Source organism: Mesoplodon densirostris, chromosome 19 (assembly GCF_025265405.1).
Source record: "Mesoplodon densirostris isolate mMesDen1 chromosome 19, mMesDen1 primary haplotype, whole genome shotgun sequence".
NCBI lineage: Eukaryota > Metazoa > Chordata > Mammalia > Artiodactyla > Ziphiidae > Mesoplodon > Mesoplodon densirostris.
Window position 1 is genome coordinate 13,022,053 of NC_082679.1, and position 22,872 is coordinate 13,044,924.

The 22,872-nt window shown below is 43.9% G+C and overlaps 1 long non-coding RNA gene across 2 annotated transcripts in view; it reads left to right on the forward strand.

The window, feature by feature from the left end:
- Nucleotides 1-22,872, forward strand: part of LOC132480126 (uncharacterized) — a 51,616-nt gene that overhangs the window by 5,006 nt on the left and 23,738 nt on the right. For both annotated transcript variants that reach the window (XR_009530600.1, XR_009530601.1), the window contains exons 2-3: nucleotides 10,142-10,258; nucleotides 12,465-12,562. This is a non-coding gene — a long non-coding RNA (uncharacterized LOC132480126). The remainder of the gene's footprint in view (nucleotides 1-10,141; nucleotides 10,259-12,464; nucleotides 12,563-22,872) is intronic.

Below are 22,872 nucleotides of genomic sequence, written 5' to 3' on the forward strand. Positions count from 1 at the left end.
ACTGATTTTGAGGGAGGTTGAGCATCTCTTCAGACTTGTTAGCTAGTTAGATTTCCTTTTATGTTAATTGCCTATTCATATCTTTTGCCCCCGCCACACGGCATGTGTGATCTTCCCCGACCAGGGATCGAACCTGTGCCCCCTGCATTGGGAGCATGGAGTCTTAACCACTGGACTGTCAGGGAAGTCCCTCCATTTTTATATTGGGATTCCTACTCTTAAATATTTGCAGGGGGCTTCCCTGGTGGCGCAGTGGTTGAGAGTCTGCCTGCCGATGCAGGGGATATGGGTTCGTGCCCCGGTCCGGGAGGATCCCACGTGCCCCGGAGCGGCTGGGCCCATGAGCCATGGCTGCTGAGCCTGCGCGTCCAGAGTCTGTGCTCTGCAACGAGAGAGGCCACAGCAGTGAGAGGCCCGCGTACCGCAAAAAAAAAAAAAAAAAAAAAAAAAAATTGCAGGATTTTATTGTATATTCTGGATGTTAATCACATTTTTTTTGAAGCTGAAAATGTCTTCTCCCGGTTTGTCACTTATTAGTTAACGTTTTCAATCATGTCTTCGGAAGAAATCTTTAATCTTAATATAGTCAAATTCATCTCATTATATAGTTTATATTTTCTTGGTTTAAACAACTTTATTCACTCCAAAGTCATAAAAATATTGTACATTTTTCTACTAGCTGTTCTGGGTTGAACTGTTTCTCTTAAGAACAGATATGTTGGGCTTCCCTGGTGGCGCAGTGGTTGAGAGTCCTCCTGCCGATGCAGGGGACACGGGTTCGTGCCCCGGTCTGGGAAAATCCCACATGCCGCGGAGCGGCTGGGCCCGTGAGCCATGGCCGCTGAGCCTGCGCGTCTGGAGCCTGTGCTCCGCAACGGGAGAGGCCACAACAGTGAAAGGCCCGCGTACTGCAAAAAAAAAAAAAAAACAAAACCAGATATGTTGAAATCCTAACCCCCCCCATAGTCCAGAATGTGCTCTTATTTGGAAGCAGAGTAGTTGCAGATGTAATTAGTTAAATTAAGATGAGGTCATACTGGCATAGGATGGGCCCCTAATCCGATATGACTGATGTCCTTATAAGAAGACAGTCACTTGAAGACAAACACAGAGAGGGAGAATACCATGTGATGAGGAAGGCTGAGATTGGAGTTATGCAGTGCAGCTGCAAGCTGAGGAACTCCAAAGATTACCAGTAAACCACCAAAAGCTAAGAAGAGGCAAGGAAGGATTCCCCTACAGCCTCCAGAGGGAGCATAGCCCCACTGACACCTTGATTTTGTACTGGTAGCCTCCAGAACTGTGAGACAATACGTTTCTGTTGTGTTAAGCCACGCAGTTTGTGGTACCTTGTTCTGGCAGCCCTATGAAATGAATATACTAGCTTTATAGATTTATCTTTCACATTTAGGTCTCTAATCCATTTATTTGACCTTCGTATTATGGTGAGAGGTAGGGAACCAACTTTTCTTTTCTCCTTATAAGGAACCAGTTTTCCCAATACCATCCTTTAACAATCCATCTTTTCCCTTCTGATTAGGATGCTTACTCTGAAATGTCTCAAGGTTTTTTATGTACACGTGTCTCTTTCTTTCCTCTCTGTTCTGTTGCTTTGATCAGTTTGTCTGCTTATGTGCCATTCCACTTTCATCTTTTTTTTTTACTCTGGTTTTTGGGTATATCTTACCTGATACAGAAAATTCCTCTTTTTTGGGCCCACTCTTATCTATTTGTGGGTCTTGATTCTTCCACATGCAATTTTGAATCCATTTATTGTGTTTATTAAAAAAGTCTTTCTGGAATTTGGGCTTGCATTGAATTTATAGCTTGATTTAGGTAGAAGAAACATCTTAGTAATACTAAATTGTTACATTCATGAACATGGTTCATCTCCCCATTTGCTAGATTTCTTTTGTTTCCTTTAATAACATTAAATTCTTTATCTTTTTCGGCCATGCTACGTGGCTTGTGGGATCTTACTTCCCCAACCAGGAATCGAACCCTGGGCCTTGGCAGTGAAAGTGCGGAGTCTTAACCACTGGACCGCCAGGGAATTCCCTAAACTTTTTTTCTTCATAAACATCTTGTGGATTGACAGGTGAATTCCTAGATTACTTTTAAACTTTTGTTACTATTCTGAATGGAATCTTATTTTTTGTTAGAGTTTCTAGTTTACTATTATGTAGAGGAATGTTATTCACTTTTTCCAGTCTGATATTTTATTTGGCCAATTTGCTGACTTACAGTTTTAATGGTTTTGAGTTTCTGTATGAAATACCAAATCACATCCAAATAATGACAATTTTGTCATCCTCCCTCCCATTCTGTATATACATATTTATAATGTCTTATTGCAATGGTCAGGACCCCTAGGAGTGAACAGTAGTAGTGATTGTGTTCTTCCTGATCTTAAAGGGAATGAGCTTAAGGTTCCGTCTTTTTTTTTTTTTAATTAATTTTATTTATTTATTTTTGGCTGCATTGGGTCTTTGTTTTTGTGCATGGGCTTCTCTCTAGTTGCGGTGAGTGGGGGCTACTCTTCCTTGCCGTGCACGGGCTTCTCATTGTGGTGGCTTCTCTTGTTGCGGAGCACGGGCTCTAGGCACACGGGCTTCAGTAGTTGTGGCATGCAGGCTCAATACTTGTGGCGCATGGGCTCAGTAGTCATGGCTCACGGGCTCTAGAGCACAGGCTCAGTAGTTGTGGCACACGAACTTAGTTGCTCTGCGGCGTGTAGGATCTTCCCGGACCAGGGCTGGAACCTGTGTCCCCAGCATTGGCAGGTGGATTTGCATTGGCAGGCGGATTCTTAACCATTGTGCCACCAGGGAAGCCCAAGATTCTGTCTTAATTGTGTGGTGTGTGGTAGATTTTTAGTAGATAGTCCTTATCAAATTATGGAAGTTCCTTTCTATCCCTAGTTTTCTGAGAGCTTTTATCATAAATAGATGTTGAACTTTATTAAATGTTTTTTTCAATCCATGGAGGTGACCATATGACTTGCCTCCTTTATTCCATAATGTAGTGCATTACATTGTTAACTTTCTGATGTTTATTAAAACGTACTCAATTATGTTTTATTTTTCATACATTATTGTATTTGCTTATCTAATATTTTATTTAGGAACTGTATTTACACTTAGAAAGTAAAATGGGCCTCTAATATTCTTTTCCTAAATTGTCCCTATTCAGTTTAGGAATCAAGGATATACCAGCTTTTTTTTTTTTTTTTTTTTTTTTTTTTTTTTTTTTTTGCGGTATGCGGGCCTCTCACTGCTGTGGCCCCTCCCGTTGCGGAGCGCAGGCTCCGGATGCGCAGGCCCAGCGGCCATGGCTCACGGGCCCAGCCGCTCCGCGGCATATGGGATCCCCCCAGACCGGGGCACGAACCCGTATCCCCTGCATCGGCAGGCGGACTCTCAACCACTGCGCCACCAGGGAGGCCCAAGGATATACCAGCTTTGTAAAATGAATTCCTCTTCTTTTTCTCCCTCTAATAATTTGTATACAGCAGGTATTACTTGTTCCTTGAAAGCTTGGTAGAATTCCCCTGTTAAACCTTCTGGGGCTTCTTTTAACTAAAATTTCAGGTTCTTTAATTGTTGTTGGTCCTTTCAAAGTTTACTGTTTCTTGTTTCAGTATTGGCATTTTCTATTCTTGTGGAAATTTGTCCATTTTGTCAGTTTTCAAGTGTATTGGTTTATGTAGTTCAAAAATTTATTTTATCATTTAAGAATATCTATATCTATAGTTTTCCCCCTTTTTAGTTATGCATTTTGTTTTTTATTTGTATGTTTCTTTTCTTCTATCAGTCTTGCTGAAGCATTTCTATCTTATTAGAATTTCAAGTTGCCAAGTTGTGGTTTTTGTTGATCTTCTCTATTTTTCTACTTTGTCAATTTCTGCCTTAAAATTTTTTTCTTCTTGTTTTTTTTAATTTTTCTCTGTTGTTTCATACTTAAGTTCCTAAAATGAGGCTTCCTTCATTTGTTTTCAATCTTTTGATAAGAAATATTCAAAGCAATAGATTGAATCACTGCTTTGGTAGTGCTTTTGTTGCCATTCAGTTATAAGGATTTATTTCTTTTATGTTTTATGTTTTAACTCAATAGTTATTCGTATTATATTATTTAAGTTTCCAGGCTTCGGTATTTTTGTTTTTTAGAACCATCTACACTGGGATGGATAACTATGGTATAATGAAGAGAGTCCAGAATGCAATGCCTCAGAAGACATTTATTTATTTCACAAAACATCCCAGAGTAGGGTAGGTGGCCTCGCCCCAAGAGGTCATCAGGTCCCACCTTTCTTATTGCCCTGCTTTGAGCATCATCCTGACTCACACAGTTGAAGCCATCTTAGGGTCACCAAATCTGTGTTCCCCTCTGTGAGAAGACAGAATGAAGAAGTATGGAACAATTAGCTTCATTTTAAGGACATGACACAGAAGTTGCCCACCTTACTTCTGCTTATATCCCACTGGCCAAAAATTAGTCATATGGCTACAGGAGACAGAGTACTAAAAACAGAAAGTGAACCAGTTACGTTAACAGAGAGAATTTAATAAAAGGAATTGGTTGAGTTAGTGAAATAGATGTTGAGATGACAAAATGGGGATTTTGTATTAATCAGAGATAATAGATGCAGAAATCAGCTTTCACCCCTAGGACTGGGGCAACAAAAGGAATAGGTTTCTAGTTGTTTACTGTTATGTAAACATAATAGAGTTATTAAAATCATGATGGGGTTATTAGAATCTAGAAGGTTGAAGGAATACTCCAGTAGAGCTGGAACCCAGGCCTCTGACAAGGGGACAGCTGGTCTTTGTATGTCAGAGAGAGAAAAATGAGACTGAGAGTATGGAAAAGACAGGAGTCAGCTGCTGCCATCAGGGGGAAGAACCACTGCTGGGGTGATGCTAACAGGAAAGGGAAGCAAAACAGGAAGAAGCATGTACTTTCTCCTGCCAGCCTTTTGTCTTTCTTTCTTGTGCTTCCTCTCAAAAGAACCAAGTAGGGAGCTGGCGGCCTCAGAGCCACAAAGCAGAGTGCAAAAGTGTGGGTTTGGGTTAAGAAACAATGGACTAGTCACCAACACAGTTCACCCACCCTTTTGACCACTCAGCATCCATACATATCTTTCTACACATATTTGAACTTCCATTTAAGAACCGTAAAACATCATGTTTCACCTAATCTTGAAAAAAGATGCTCTCATCTGCTCTCCAAACAGGGGAGATACAGAATTCCTCCTGTCATATTATCCATTCCTGTTTTGCTTTTTTCTGTTATTCTCCTTACGGCATTCATTTGGATTGAGTCTCCTCCCAACATTTCCATTTTCCCCTCTATGCTATGTTGCAAATTTTACACTTACTTTCTGTTCTTTTAGTGTTTACTCTAAAAATATCATCATGTGTATTCAACAAAATCCTCTCCATTTATAAGTTTTTCAAGATGTTAGTTCTTTTCTAAACACCTAAATTTGACATTGTTACTGTACTTTTGATAGAGTTTTGATATGTTTACCTTTTTTTGTTGTTTATTTTTTCTTTTCTTATCATTCCTTCTTGTATTTCAGACCTTCATTCTGGGATTAGTTTTATTCTTCCTGAAGTATATCTCTTAGAAGTTCTTTTGAAGAGGGTGTCTTGGGAATCAATTCCTAGTTTTTGGTTTGTCTAAACAATAATTTTATTTTTGTTCTTGAAAGACATTCTGCTGGACAAACAATTCTAGTGTGACAGTTATTTTATTTTAGCACTTTGAGGGTCTCATTCCACTATCTTCTGGCTTCCATTATTGCTGTTGAAAAATAAAAAGTAATGCTTTGGCTTTTCTAATGATTTTCCCTTTAGTGTGCTAAAGTTTACCATATATCTAGCATGGATTTTTTTTTTTTTTCTTTTTGCAGTACATGGGCCTCTCACTGTTGTGGCCTCTCCCGTTGCGGAGCTCAGGCTCCGGAAGCGCAGGCTCAGCGGCCATGGTTCACGGGCCCAGCCGCTCCGCGGCATGTGGGATTTTCCCGGACCGGGGCACGAACCCGTGTCCCCTGTATCGGCAGGCGGACTCTCAACCACCGCGCCACCAGGGAAGCCCGTAGCATGGATGTTTTAAAATATGTTCTGCCTGGGATTCATTGGGTTTCCTGAATTTGAGGAAGAATCTTTCATCAGTTCTGAAAAATCCCCAGATATGATCTCTTCATATATGCTTCTCTCCCTTCTATTATCTTTTTTGTTTTTAAACCATGAATTAGGGACTTCCCTAGTGGCACCATTGTTAAGACTCTGTGCTCCCAATGCAGGGGGCCTGGATTTGATCCCTGGTCAGGGAACTAGATCCCACATGTGTGCTGCAACTAAGAGTTCGCATACCACAACTAAGGAGCCAGCGAGCTGCAACTTAGGAACTGGCGAGCTGCAACTAAGACCCAGTGCAACCAAATAAATAAATATTTAAAACCATGAATTAGACGTATGTCGGACCTTCCCACTCTGTTCCATATTTCTTAACCCATTGTTTATAATGTCCATCTTTTTTCTCCCTGGATTGTGCTCTGTGTAATTTCTTTCTTTTTAAAATTAATTAATTAATTATTTTTTGGCTGCATTGGGTCTTCGTTGCTGCATGAGGGCTTTCTCTAGTTGTGGCAAGCAGGAGCTACTCTTTGTTGTGGTGTGCGGGCTTCTCATTGCAGTGACTTTTCTTGTTGCGGAGCATGGGCTCTAAGCGCGTGGGCTTCAGTAGCCGTGGCATGCGGGCTCAGTAGTTGTGGCGCATGGGCTTAGTTGCTCTGCGGCATGTGGGATCTTCCCGGACCAGGGCTCAAACCCATGTCCCCTGCATTGGCAGGTGGATTCTTAACCACTGCGCCACCAGGGAAGTCCCTGTGTAATTTCTTCAAGTACATATGTGTTCTAGTTTCTTCTCCTTTCAGCTGTGATATAATCTATTTAATGTGTCCACTAGGTTTTAAATTTTTCATATATGTAATTTCTAGTTTTTCTTGTTCAAATCTTCCTTGCCAATCTTGATACTCTGTTTTTCCTTCAGTATTTTTTAAATGCCATCTTCAATCTCTTTAAACATTATTTTATATTCAGTACCTTATAATTTCAATATTTATACCAATTCTGAGTTTGGTTCTGATGTTTATTGCTTCTGCTTGTGTGGTTTGTGGAACTCATGTTCCTTGGGATTTTATCTGTGGAAATTCTTTAAAGCCTGGGTTTAAAATGCATTTCCCTGGGTAGAGTTAGTGTTTGCTTATGCCATGTACCTGTGGGAATAGCCAGCTTGGGACCACTCTAAAATTTTGTCTGGAGGTCTTTCAGGTTACACAGATAGTACCAATTTAGGCTTTAAACCCACAGGAATATGGACATACTTAGGAATTCTCAGGGGAAATCTTTTTCTCTTGATTTACTCATCATAAAGGCAGAGACAAACATATATTCCCACCATCTTTTTCAGATGGAGGGCTTTTTTAAAAAGTACCAACTGAAGGTTTGCCCTCAGGTTCTAGAATTTTTTATAGAGGTCTCTGATCTTTCCTCTCACTCTGCTTAAGTCCCAGGACTTTTCTCCTGTGAAAATGGTTCATTAACACCCAGGCTTTATGCAGTTAACCCCAGGAAAAGTGCTGAGTCTAGAGCTCTCTTTACTTCTCTGGATTCATGTTTCTTGGTTTTGGTCTGCAAGGATATACTTAAGGCCCACTGTCTCTCCTTCAAGAATGGCCCAACCAAGAGGAAGTGTCTGGGCCCCCAGGCCTCCCCTGCTCTCGTTGAATCAGAGAGCTAGTTTACATATAATTAACTGTACCTATTCATTTTTAAATTAATTATATCCTGTCCCTAGCTTTCATGGACAGCAAATTCAATTCCTCATTAATCTGATAGTTCTCTTATTCAGAGAACACTGAAGGACTGTTAATATCCTAAAACTAAGGAATGTTTCTTATGGGCTGAATTGTGTCTCCCCCCCACCCCACCCCCAGACTCATATGTTGAAGCCCTAATCCTCAGTTCCTCAAAATGACTGTATTTGGAGATAGAGCCTCTAAAGAGGTTAAGAGGACAACAAAAAAATGGTAATTATGTGAGATGATAGAGGTGCTAACTAACCTAATCGTGGTAATCATTTCGTACTATATGCATGTATCTAATCATTACCTCATACACCTTCAACTTATACAATTGTTATATGTCAGTTATATGTCAATAAAGCTAGGAAAAATAAAAATAGATGCAATGTGGCATCCTGCTTGGGATCCTGGAAAGGAAAAAGAACATTGGTGGAAAAACTAGGGAAATCCAGATAAAGTCTGAAGTTTAGCTTAAAAAACATAAAAATGAAGTAGGATAAGTGGTATTAAAAATTTCCAGGGCCTCCCTGGTGGCGCAAGTGGTTGAGAGTCCGCCTGCCGATGCAGGGGATGCGGGTTCATGCCCCGGTCTGGGAGGATCCCATATGCCGCGGAGCGGCTGGGCCCGTGAGCCATGGCCGCTGAGCCTGCGCGTCCGGAGCCTGCGCGTCCGGAGCCTGTGCTCCGCAACGGGAGAGGCCACAACAGTGAGAGGCCCGCATACCGCCAAAAAAAAAAAAAATTTCCAAAATACAGTGAGAGGACACACCAGGAGCAATTAATCAGGACACAAAGATTTCAAAGCAGAATAAAAATCTGGATGTAATTTTTTCAGTGAAAAACCCAAGATACCTGCCTCTAGAAACAGGCAATTATTCTAAAGGTTAACTGACTTGTTTTATTGTTGCTGTTGTTATTATTATTATCATTTATCATTTTTGTCTCTCCCTTGCTACACACACACACACACACACACACACACGAACACTAAGCTTCATGATAAAGAGGTCAAATCTGTATTATTCACTTCCTTACCCCCAGTATCTAGAACAATGCCTGGCCTACGGTAAAACAATGCTTGCCTCAAAAAATATATATGGTGAGTGAATGAATGAGCCATAGAATTGGAAATACCATAATTTAGTCAATCATTTCCCTGTTAACAGACGTTCAGATGGTCTCCAATTCAGATTGGTTTTGGTGTGATTGCCTTCTAGTGCTGTTATATACAACATATCTTTAGCTACTGAAGCATACCCTTAGCTACTAATCCCTTCGTTCCTGTAGTATGGATTCCTCAAGGTAAAACTTCAGTCACAGCTTTATGCCCCCTTTTTAAAAACTTTTAACAGGAAATGCCTTTCCTAAAAGGTTGTGATGATTTACTGTCATGTCAGCAGTGTATGAAACTTTCTTATTTCTTTCCCCACTCTAGATAATGTCAGTTGTTTTAATATTTTCCAATTTGTTGAATGAGTAATTGTATTTCATTTCAAATTAAATTTAAAAATCTTAAAACACTGAAAAAAAAAAGAGGTTAGGTGGAAATGAGGCCATTAGGGTGGGTCCTAATCTAATCGTGACTGGTGTCCTTATAAGAAGAGGAAAATTGAACACACAAAGAGACACCAGAGGGAGTTCCCTGGTGGTCCAGTGGCTAAGACTCTGTGCTCCCAATGCAGGAGGCCTGGGTTCGATCCCTGGTCAGGGAGCTAGATCCCACATGTTGCAACTAAGAGTTTGCATGCCACAACTAAAGACCCTACATGCCGCAACTAAAGATTCTGCATGCAGCAACTAAAAGATCCCACGTGCCACAACTAAGATCAGGCACAGCCAAATAAATAAATAAAATATTTAACGAAACAAAACAAAAAAAACCAAAGAGACACCAGGGATGTGTGTGCACAGGGGAAAGAAGGCAGTCATCTGCAAGCCAAGGAGAGAGGCCTCAGAAGAAGCCAAATCTGCCCACACCTTGATCTTGGGCATCTAGTCTCCAGAACTGTGAGAAATAAATTTCTGTTGTTGTTTAAGCCACCCAGCCTGTGGTACTTTGTTATGGCAGCCCCAGCAGACTAATACTGTCTCCGATGCTATAATTTCAGACACCATCTTAGTAGCATAGAAGGAGGAACTATGATTTGACACTGGGGCCTTTCCAAAGCTGTTCCCATCACACCCATTGCACAGCCTGGTTTGGCAGACAGACTTAACAAGCCCAGGCCTAGAATGTGTCTCACTCCTGTATCATGTTTCTTTTTTCAGGGTCCTTCTGCTCAGGAATGAATCTGAGGACAGGCAACATCCTGGTGATGCTCCAGACTTTCCAGCTGGCTTGGTGTAGAGGACCTGTGGGATGTGCTGAGGAGGACTGCGGGAGAGGTGAGGACAGCAGGAGTTAGGGAGGGGGATGGGGGGCAGAAGCACTCTCTCAGGCCCGAAACCAGATTCTCTGAATAGGTGTGGGTGAGGAAGGCATTTTATGAGGTCTAGAAACACAGGGGGAAATGCAGGAAGGGAATGATGGCCGGTGAGTTTAGGACTAAGTGATTCAGAGGTGGCTCAAGCATCCCAGACCTCTTTTGCCTCTCTTGATTAACTCGGGAGGCTCATTCAATCATAAATAATTGCATCTATTCACCTTTATTAATTCCCTCCCCCAGACTTCATGTATGACAAATTCATTCTCTCACTGGAAAAATATTTCCTGAGCACAATCAATGTATTGGGCGTATAGCAGCTGAGGAGACAGTCTCTGCCTTCACACAGCTCCAAATCTGGGAGAGCAAGCTCTCACAATAGTGAATGTTTCACAAAATGGTTTAAAGACTTAAACACAAGACATGACAGCATAAAACTCCCAGAAGAGAGCATAGGCAAAACATTCTCTGACATAAATATAATGTCCATCAACAGATGAATGGATAAAGAAGATGTGGTACATATATACAATGGAATATTACTCAGCCATAAAAAAGAACGGAATAATGGCATTTGCAGCAACCTGGATGCAATGCAACTAGAGATCATCACACTAAGTGAAGTATGTCAGAAAGAGAAAGACAAATACCATATGGTATCACTTCTATGTGGAATCTAAAATATGGCACAAATGAACCTGTCTATTGATCCAGAACAGAAGCAGATTCATAGACATAGAGAACAGACTTGTGGTTGCCAAGGGGGATGGGGGGAGGGAGAGGGAGGGACTGGGAGTTTGGGGTTGGTAGGTGCAAACTATTACCTTTAGAAGTTAAACAACAAGGTCCTACTGTATAGCACAGGGAACTCGATTCACTATCCTGTGATAAACCATAATGGAAAAGAATATAAAAAGGAATGTATATAAGTGTATAACTGAGTCACTTTGCTGTATAGCAGAGATTGGCCCAACATTGTAAATCAACTACAATAAGAAAAAATTGAAGAAAAAACCATTAAATACATCTACAATATCATTAAAAAAAAAAGAGTGAGTGTTTCAGAAGGGGCAGTAGGGGTGCTGCAGGAGCACAGACACAGAAAGAACCAACTAGACCTGAAGGCCTCAGTGAGGAAGCTGAGGCCTGAAAGATAAGGAGGGGTGGGAAGGGAGAGAGTTTCAGGTTCAAGAGAACTGGGTTGTGAGAGCCCTAAAGTAATTAAAGTATCAATTCATGACACTGAGGAAGCCCCACGTGGCTGGACTGTGGAGTGACGGGGATGGTGGCCCAGGCTGAGGCAGCAAGCAGAAACCTGCTGGGAAGAGCGATCTGGGAAAGGGAAAGAGTAAGGATTTTAGACTCTCCCTGAAGGACAATGGTCTGGTCTCTGTGTGGGGTTCCAGTGGGGGCCCTGATCTGACTGTGGAGTCCTGGTGGGGCCCTTGTCTGTCCGTGGGGTCCCGGTGAGGCCCTGGTCTGTCCGTGGGGTCCTGGTGAGGGCCCTGGTCTGTCCATGGGGTCCCAGTGGGGGTCCTGGTCTGACCGTGGCATCGCGGTGGGGGCCCTGATCTGTCTGTGGGTCCCAGTGGGGGCCCAGGAAGGGCCCACAGAAGGATTAAGCAGGGAAGTGACTACTAGATCATGTATGGATTGTAGAGCAAGATTTGGAAGGTTGCCGTTGTAGTAGTACAGGAGAGAGATGATGATGGCTTGGAGGAGGGTAGCTTCTGTGGGGACCGAGAGAAGTGACAGATTTTGAACCTCTGGCACGTGGTAAAGGATCTGATATGGAGTAAGGGAGCAGGTGGAGGTAAGTGTGACTCTCAGATTTCTAGGGAGACAGAAGAGCCAGGAGACAAGAGAGGAGAGAAGAGGTCTAGCTATTACTCTAGGAGGTCTGTTAAGGGGAAGAAGGATCTTTTTTTTTAAGAGCACGGAGAAGGAATAATAATATTTGGACACAGCCTTGGGACGCCAAGGAATGGCAGGGTGTATTACTGTCCACAGTGTTTGCTGTCTCTCCTGAAATATACCCACTTGATATCAAGCTTGGCCATATGACTCGCTTTAGGCAATGAAATGTGACCACAGTGATGTATATCTCTTCCAAGCTGAAGCTTCAAGAGCCGGCTCACGGCTGTCCATGTCTCTCTTCCCTCTGCCAGGAGGGTGGCCGTGCTTCAGAGGCTGCCCCATCAGCCCAGGTTAACGAAGGAAGACGTGGAGCAGAGCCCAGCCCACCCGTGCTGGACGTGGCACCAGAGTGAGTCTCTTCCTGTATGTGAGCCACTGGGATTTGGGTTCATTGGTTTCCACAGCCTATCCTGATTACTTCTCTCCTCCTCCAGACCTAGAGGTGTTTGACAAGTGCGGGGGATGAAGAGCCTTCAGTTAGGGTTGTGGGATTATCTTTGGAGAATGGTCCTGTTTTAGTTAAGGTGAGAGTTGGAGGGAACGTTGAGGGAAAGGTTTACAGGGGTTGCAGTGGAAGAGCTTGGGAAGGAGGGAGTGAGGCAGGAGCGGGCAGAGCAAAAGACAACACAGAAGGCTTCCCTGGTGCTGCAGTGGTTGAGAGTCCGCCTGCCGATGCAGGGGACAGGGGTTTGTGCCCCCGGTCCGGGAAGATCCCACATGCTGCGGAGCGGCTGGGCCCGTGAGCCATGGCCGCTGAGCCTGCGTGTCCAGAGCCTGTGCTCTGCAACGGGAGAGGCCACAGCAGTGAGAGGCCCGCGTACTGCAAAAAAAAAAAAAAAAAAAAAGACAACATAGAATGATGGAGATGAGAGAACCTGAGATGATGAGACGAGCTTGTGTTTGGGGGGATTACCAAGGGAAACAAAAGAGAGGAAACATGATGAATTTGGTCATGACACCCCTTGGAGGGCAGTGGGCTCTCAAGTTCAGAACCACATATTGCTTCAAAAGGTAGCCTCCTAGTCCCATCTGCTCCCTCTCACCTCACTCTCTTAATGTTCCTCGTCATTCTCATCACAATCAGCTCACTTCCGAGTTGTTGGTGTCCTTCTCATAGAATGTGACTTCCATGCTGTAAGAGTCCGGCCTGAGTTGTTTATCACTGTACCCTGAATTCTAAGCACAGGGGCCCAGCTACCTGTGAGATGAATGAATGAATGAATAAAACTTATGGATCGGGCTTCCCTGATGGCGCAGTGGTTGAGAGTCTGCCTGCTGATGCAGGGTACATGGATTCGTGCCCCGGTCTGGGAAGATCCCACATGCCATGGAGCGGCTGGGCCCGTGAGCCATGGCCACTGAGCCTGTGCGTCCGGAGCCTGTGCTCCACAATGGGAGAGGCCACAACAGTGAGAGGCCCACGTACCACAAAAAGAAAAAACAAAAAAAAAACTTATGGATCCATCCTGTTCGTCATGGTCTCTCCCATCAGTAAGAAGGGTGGTTCTCAGCAGTCTGTAAACCTAGGTTTGACTCTTGGCTCATATTTTTCTGTCTTAGTCATTGTGGGAAAATTACCTAACCTCTCTGACCTTGGTTTCCTTAGCTTTAAAATGGGATACTCATAGTTATCTAAGTCATAGGGCTCTTCTCAGAATTAAATGAGATGATTTATCTCATTTAAAGGACTCAGCGTGTTGAACTACTATCCAATTCTTTGATACTTGTTCTGTCCTAATTTCAGAAAGGCATCTATGCTGATGCCCAGTGCAGACAAATATGCCAGTCCTCTCCACTAGAAGTCCACACAGTTTTCCCAATCTCCTTGCTCCTTAACAGAGGAAAAGAGATTTGTCCAGAGACCCACAGGGTATACTGAAGACCCAGCCAGGGCTTTCCCCACTACATCTTAGAAGGAAGTGGCTCTCTCAGCTAGTGAGGAATGTGACTCAAAGAAATATCCAGGAGAAAAAAAGAGAGGGAGAGAAAGAAAAGAAAGAAAGAAAGAAAGAGAGAGAGAAAGAGAAAGAGAGAGAGAGAGGGAGAGAGAGGGAGAGAGGGAGGGAGGAAAGAAGGAAAGAAGGAAGGGAAGGAAGGGAAGGAAAGGAAGAAAGGAAAGAGAAAGAGAAAGAGAGAGAGAAAAAGAAAGAAAAGAAAGAAAAAGAAAAGAAAGAAAAAGAAAGAAAGAAAAAGAAAGAAAGAAAAGAAAGAAAGAAAGGAAAAAGAAAGAAAGATCCAGCAGGCAAGTGAGTGGATTTGTTTCCTATAGCTCCTGTAACAAATTACCACAAACTTAGTGGCTTACAAGAACACAAATTTACTATCTTACAATTCTGGAGGTTAGAAGTCTAAAATCACTCTCACTGGGCTAAAATCAAAGTGTCATAGGGCTGCATTCCTTATGGAGGCTTCAGGGGAGAACCCATTTCCTTGCCTTTTCCAGCTTCTAGAGACCACCTGCATTCCTTGGCTTGTGGCCCCTTCCTTCATCTTCAGAGCCAGCATGACATCGCTCTGAGCTCTGCTTCCATCCTCACATCTTCTCTGACTCTCCTGCCTCCCTCTTTCACTTATAAGGACCCTTGTGATTACATTGGGTCTACCTGGATAATCTGGAATCCTCTCCCCATCTCAAAATCCTTAGCTTAATCATATTTGCAGTGTCTCGTTTTTGCCATGTAAGATAACATATGGACAGGTTCCAGGCATTAGGACATGGACATCTTTGGAGGGTCATTTTTCTGCCTACTACAGAGGGCAAGTTGGAAATGTGCTCTCAGGCCTCAGAGCACTCTTTGTTCCTCTCTGGTCTCTCCAGCTGTTGCTGATCTCATTTCTTTCCCCCTTTTCCCATTTTTTCCCCCATCCTCACAGCTTACTTTAAAACAGATATCATCAGCTAGAGGCATTTGCTCCAAATTGCCTAATCCTTAAGAATGGTGGTCCAAGTTAAGGTCCCCTCTGATTATGTCCATTAGAAGGAGCTTGATCAGAGTCTCCAGGTGGAGCTTCTAGAATAGCACAGCCCAAGAGAAATAGAATGTGAGCCACAAATGCGAGTCACATATATCATGTCAAATTTCCAGGAATCCTGTTTAAAAAAAAAAAAGGTTAAAAAGAAATAGATGGAATTAATTTTAATAATACATATTGTATTTAATAAAATGTATTGGACATATGATTTTAGCATACATTTAATAGAAAAATTATTAATGAGATATTTTATATTGTCTTTGAAATCTGGTGTGTATTTTATACTTCAGGACATCTCAGTTCAGACTAGCCACATTCCAAGTGCTTAATATTGACAATATTATACTGGATGGTGCAGGCCTAGAACCTAAACTCTGCAAGAGCCCCAGGGCCTAGAACAGTCCCTGGAGCAGTGGACACTCAGGTTTGTGGAATGCAGGAGTTAATGGACTGCTCTGGTCAGGTTTAGGCTCTTTTTCAAAAGCCCTGGGCCACTGACTCAAAGAAGGAAGCCTGGTACTTCCCTGGTGGCACAGTGGTTAGGAATCCGCCTGCCAGTGCAGGAGACATGGGTTCGAGCCCTGGTCCGGGAAGATCCCACATGCTGCGGAGCAACTAAGCCCGTGTGCCACAACTACCGAGCCTGCGAGCCACAACTACTGAGCCTGTGAGCCACAACTACCGAAGCCCACTCACCCTAGAGCCCGCGCACTGCAACCACTGAAGCCCACGTGCCTAGAGCCCGTGCTCTGCAGCAAGAGAAGCCAACGCAGTGAGAAGCCCACATACCGCAACAAAGAGTAACCCCCTCTCGATGCAACTAGAGAAAGCCCACGTGCAGCAACGAAGACCCAACGTAGCCAAAAAAAAAAGGAAGCCTAACTGGGGGAGGAGTGGGGGGAGGGGGGGGATCCTGTGCATCTAATTTGCATAACCCCTCCCAGGTGTGCTTGCTCTCCAGGCAACTTCCCTCTAGTGATTTCCACTGGGTCTGCTCTTACCCAGGCAACCCATTTTTATTTATTTCTTGGCTGTGCCATGCAGTTTATAGGATCTCAGTTCCCTGACCAGGGACTGAACCCAGGCCATGGCATTGGAAGCCCGGAATCCTAACCACTAGGCCATCAGGGAACTCCCTAATCCCAGGCAACCTTGAAAAATGCACCGTTGAGCTGTGCTTAGTCCTGTGTGGAAGGTAAAGGACAGAAAGGGACTCTCCATGGAGCCAATTCCCAGGAGACCTCCAGGGGTGGGTGGGTGAAGAAGAAAGCCCCCAAGCCAGCCCTTTGTGATCTGGTTCTGGTCCCTACTCATCTCCTGCCTTATCACATTGTTCTGGACTGCATAATGCCCTCCCCCCTCAAATCTGTACGTTGAAGCCCTGACCCCCAAGTGTGGCTGAGTTTGGAGATAGGGTTTTTAGGGAGGTAATTAAGGTTAAATGAGGTTACAAGGCTGGGGCCCTAATCCAATAGGACTAGTGTCCTTATTGGAAGAGGAAGAGACATCAAAGGCATGTGCACGAAGAGAAAAGGCCACGTGAGGACACAGTGAGAAGGTGGCTGTCTGCAAGCCAAGGAGAGAGGCCTCAAGAGAAACCAACCCTTCTGGCACCTTGATACTGGACTTCCAACCTCCAGAACTGTGAGAAAATAAATTTCTGTTGTTAAGCCACCCAGTCTATGCTATTCTGTTATAGCAGCCCCAGCAAGCTAACACCCACCTCATCTCTCACCAGTCTTCAGTGCTGCCCTTCAACTCCACTCCATTAGTTCTGGCATAAGCCAGTGTTCCTTCTTTTGGAGAAGAACTTTTTCTCCCCCTGGGTGATACACAAGAAGTAGCAGAGCTAGCCACTCACCTGGGTGCATTTTGGGGAGACAGAACTGCCCCAGAACAAGTAAAGGAGACAAGCAGGAGTGCCTGCCATATGTCAGATCACTGTCAGTCACTGACCACGTCACTCCATTTAGTCCTTAAAACACTATGAAGTGAGTACCACTGACCGTGTTTCAAAGAAAATAACTCCAACCGCGAATATTTACACTCTGTCTAAAGTGTCAAGTACTGTGCTCTGGACCTAACATGCATCGCCTCATTTAATCCTCAGTGCGATGGAGGAGGTGGGAACCATCCTTACCACCACTATTCTATAGGAAAGGCAGGCAGGCCCTGGGCAGTTCAATCACTTGCCCAAGTGCATGGAACAGGCAACTGCCAAGTAGAGCAGTCTGACTTCAGAGTGCTCACTCCTGCCCCCTGCACTCCGCCTTCTGTCCGCGAGTTACCGGAGAGTCAGGCAACCATTGCCCAAGTCAACCATTGCCCAAGTCAAGCTTGCCCAAGGTTAAATAACGATCATCTGCATTGGGCTGCATGGGAACTTGGTTTTATCAAAAGTGCTGTTACGTTCACTCACAGGTGTCCACCCTACGAAGGATATTGTGCTACCAATGTGGAGTCTGAAGACCAAAACCCAGAGTTACTGGCTAAAAGGAGGATCAGTGTAGGGGAAAGATGGTCATGCAAATAGTTATAATCCAACTCACTGGAGGAAGATATTGAATCCAGTGGGGTCCTATAAACAGCTCAGTGTTTGCCTTGGAAGTCCTTTTTCATGGGGGAATCTATGCTGGAGAAAAACCAAACAAGACTGGTCATAAATTACTTAATTAAAAAAAAAAGTACTACAGTAGAAACAGAAAAAAAGCAAAATCTCTCTCTTAACCACATAACCACATAAGGATCCTAATAGCCTTTGAATTTAAGAACAAGCTTTGTACATTATTACTGAATCTTTTTTTTATCATCTGATACAACTTTATAAACCATCTCTAATTTTTAAAGCAACCATTGCTTTTCATTTATGGATTTCATCTAAAAATATTTCAAGCCTTAAAAAAAATTCAAGTATAAATATCTTTAACAGGACAAAAAAACTAACAAGTTTCATTAGCACTGGAAGTGTTCTTATCTTTTTTCTCCTTGGGTGTTAAAAACTTGAGAACAGTAACTACTGTGGAATTCAAAAAACTCATTTGCTTTGAGATTGTCCTTGGCCTTCAAATCCAGCTAACACTTTATGGATTGAAAACTAACTTCCATTCTTAAAGGGGAAGCACATATTCTGATCTTCTGTTTTCCTCTGAAAAAGGAATTTATGTGCTTTTCAACAGATGAGGCATTAGTATATTCAAAGCATAGCGACTTGAGAACACGATTTGCTTTAGGAAACTCAAAAATTTCTGTATTTCTGGAACATAAAGTTCAGGAAAGGAGATGAGACTGCGCTGAAGATAACCTTGAAGAGCCTTTTATGCTGCATTAAAAAGTTGGGGGACTTCCCTGGTGGCGCAGTGGTTAAGAATCCACCTGCCAATTCGGGGGACACGGGTTTGAGCCCTGGTCCGGGAAGATCCCACATGCTGCAGAGCAGCTAAGCGCGTGCGCCACAACTACTGAGCCTGCACTCTAGAGCCCTCATGCCACAACTACTGAAGCCCGCGTGCCACAACTACTGAAGCCAGCACCTAGAGCCCGTGCTCCGCAACAAGAGAAGCCTGCGCACGGCAACGAAGAGTAGCCCCCGCTCTCCACAACTAGAGAAAGCCCGCACACAGCAATGGAGACCCAATGCAGCCAAAAATAATAAATAAGTAAATAATTAAATTTAAAAATAAAGTTGGAATTTCACCCTGATTGGCTGGCAGGCAGTGAAAAGGAAGAACGCTGTTTCCTCCTCTAGTCACCACTCAGCTCTCCAGTCACCAAACGTGTGGAGGCTTTTCCCACACCAAGAAATTCTCCAGTTCTCTGGGGACACCAACTGCATGTCTTAGAATTCAGTTCAATTCTGACACTACCTACCTGGAGTTAGCTTGAGATCCCACCCAGGTTAAGGGCTCAGTCCCACAAGCCTAACCCCCAACTCAGATACCTGTTGCAAGCGGTGGGTCTTCAGGTTACCTGCAACCTCTGTCCCACTTGGCTACAAATCGGGGGTTCCCATCACCCCCTCCTCGGGTTCGATAATTTGCTAGAACAGCTCACAGAACTCAGGAAAACAGTTTACTTACTTGTAGAAAGGATGCAACTCTGGAATGGTTGAATGGAAGAGATGCACAGGGCAAAGTATGGGACACGGATGCAGAGCAGCATCCATACCCTCTGCAGGCGTGGTGCCACCCTCCCAGCACCTCCACGTGTTCACCAACCCGAAAGCTCTCGGAACGTCTTAGAGTTTTTTATGGAGGCTTTGTCACATAGGCATAATTGGTTAAATCATTGCCCTTTGGTGATCAACATCCAACCTCTCTCCCCTCCCTGGAGGTGAGGGGGGTGGGAGGCTGAGTTCCAACCCTCTAATCACAGGATTGGTTCCCTGGCAACCAGCCCTCATCCTTGGCTTTCCAACAGCCACTTCATTACCATAAACTCGGGTGTGGTTGAAAGGGGCTTGTGAAGAATAAGACACTCTTTTCACTTTTTTCGCTCTTATCACTTAGGAAATCCAAGGGTTTTAGGGACTCTGTGTCAGGAAAGGGAACAAAGACCAAATATATCTTTCTTAATATAAATCACAATATCACAGACAGCTATTGAAAAAATTTTGGCAAGAGTCTGAAGTGATCGGTTATACCTATTTATAAAGTTTCTCTTGACGGCACCCCTGAGGATGGATTGCAGAGGACCAGGAAGATCATGTGCAGGCAGTGTCGATTATGAATTTATTGTCTCTGAGCTCCCAACCCACCCTGCTATGTTTTGCTTTGTGATGCTGAGCTGGGAAACCACACTTCTGCTTTACCAGGTGGTTCTGTTTTAGACCCTGGCAATGGGGTTTACTAGGAGGTTGCAGAAGTAGGGTGATTAACTCATCCTGGTTTTCCCAGGACTTCTCCAGTTTTAGCACTGAAAGTTCTGCTTCCTGGGAAACTCTTCCCAGGGTGCTTGGTCACCTTATGCAGAAGGGACTGACTTGCCTGCTGTTCTTGTGAGTGTTACCCAGCAGCACTTCTTCACTCTGATGGTGGTGGCAGTGGCAGCAGCAGAAGCAGTGCTGTCTTCCTGTAGCAGCTGCTGAGTCCAATTTGTAGTTTTCTAACTCTTGCAAAACCAGTCTCATCAGAAACATCAGCGCCAGCTGGCTAGTGCCCCTTCTTTTGCATCTGTGTTCCCCCAGCTCTAGGTGTGGTCCCTGCTTCCTGCAGTTGCTATTTCTCTCCTATCTTAGAGCTGTAGTTCTCAGAGTGTGGTGCCCAGACCAACAGCATCAGTATCAGCTGGGAACCTGTGAGAATTGCAAAACTCCAAGCCCCATCCCAGACCCATCAGAGACTCTGGTAGTTGTCCTCAACCATCTGCCCTTTAACAAGTCCTCCAGGTGATTTGGCTAAGGTTTAAGAACAGCTAGCTGCCTTAGAATTCTTTTTTTTTTTTTTTACCCTTTCAGTTATCTAGATAACAACTTTATACCAAGTTGGCAGTTCCTTGTATTATAGTCCATATGTTAAATTCTCTCTGTTAGAGTAACTGGTGTGTTTTCTCTCTCCTTACCGGACCCTGACTGACTGATCCAGAGCCTGCTGCAGTAATACAAGTTAAAGATGAAGACTGTCCACACTAGAATAGTGGGAGTGGGGTGGAGAAGAGGGATACAGAAGCTACTTAAAAGTCTTGATTACTATTTGAGCAGAGGGAGGAGTCTAGGACAGTTCCCACTTTCCTGGCCTGGGTCGCAGATGGACTGTGTTGCCCATTCACACAATACAGGCACTGTAGGAAGAGGGATGGGGTGATGGTGGTGGAGATGATTGATTTGCTTTTCGATTTGATCAGGTTCCAACAGAGATACTCAGGTGCAGACATCCCATCGGCAGATGGCTATAGTGTCTTGGTGTGTGTCTTTGCATTAGAATCCGTGGGATTGTGGGGACAAAGGGTAAATTTGCTAGATATTGCCAAATTCTCCTCCATGGAGGCTTTACTTTTTTGCGTTCCACTAGCAAGATGTGAGAACACCTGTGTCCCCATGGCATTGCCAACAGAGTGTTGTCAAACGCTTGGAGTTTTGCTAATCTGATAAGTGAGAAAAAGAATCTCCGTGTGGTTTGAATTTGTGGTTTTTAAAAATTATGAGTGGGGTTGAGCATATTTTTATATATGTAGAGGACATTGGCATTTCTTTTTATGTGAACTTCTTCTTCATGTATCTTGCCCACTTTCGATAGGTTTCTTGGTCTTTTTTGCCTCAATTTTTTTTTTTTTTTTTTTTGCGGTTACGCGGGCCTCTCACTGTTGTGGCCTCTCCCGTTGCGGAGCACAGGCTCCGGACGCGCAGGCTCAGCAGCCATGGCTCACGGGCCCAGCCGCTCCGCGGCATGTGGTATCTTCCTGGACCGGGGCACGAACCCATGTCCCCTGCATCGGCAGGTGGACTCTCAACCACTGCGCCACCAGGGAAGCCCTTTTTGCCTCAATTTTTAGATGGTCTTTATATTTTAGGGATACTAACCCTTTGTCTGTGATATATGTTTTAAATTTTTTTTCCTTCATTTTGTCATCTGTAGTTTTTAGTTTGCGCCTGGTGGGTTTATGTTTTGAACCTGCAAAAGGTTTTCATTTTTGCTTGGTCATTTGACAAAATTCTTTTTCATTGCTTCTGGATTTTGATGAACAGTTTGGCAAATTTACCCTGTTCCCACACTCTCAGGTCATTAGGAGACTCACCGGACCGAGGCACGAACCCGTGTCCCCTGCATCGGCAGGCGGACTTTCAACCACTGCGCCACCAGGGAAGCCCCTCCACTTAGTTCTTTGATATACTTCGAATTTACTCTGGTATCCAGTGTGAGGAACAGACATCAAGCTTTTCTTTTTGTTTATCTAGTTGCTCTAACACCACTAAATTAAAAACTTCCCTAAAGTTCCTTCCTAAATTAAGAAGTATTATATGATCATATTAATTTCCGTAAGCAATTGTTTCTGTTTCTGGATTGATCTGTTTACTTACTGATGCACCAATAACACATTGTTTTATATGGTTTTTTTTTTTTTTAATTTTTAAAATTTTTTATTTTTTTGCGGTACGCGGGCCTCTCACTGTTGTGGCCTCTCCCGTTGCGGAGCACAGGCTCCGGACGCGCAGGCTCAGCGGCCATGGCTCACGGGCCCAGCCGCTCCGCGGCATATGGGATCCTCCCAGACCGGGGCACGAACCCATGTCCCCTGCATCGGCAGGCGGACTCCCAACCACTGCGCCACCAGGGAGGCCCTATATGGTTTTTAATATCTGTTTTCTCCTCCTCCTTCTTATTTTTCAGTTTTCCCCCCCATATTTGCCTGTTTTACTTTCAAATGAACCTTATAATCAAGTCGTCTAGCTCTAGGAAAAAACCCCAATGACATTTTTATTAGGCTTGTGATGCATTTACAAATGAACTCACGGGCAATGACCTCTATAATGTTGGCAGGCATTTTTGTTTCCATCCTTGGAATCCGGGCGCCATCTGGTGACCACTGTTCACAACAGCAATTATTTTCTCTAAAAAAGCTACTCAAAGCAATAAACACTTGTCACCTCACACACACTTTCTGTGAGTCAGGTTTTGGAGAGTGGCTCATCTGGATGTTCCTGGCTCGAAGCCCTGGCTCATCCTCACTGCCAGGGCCTCACTCATCAGAAGG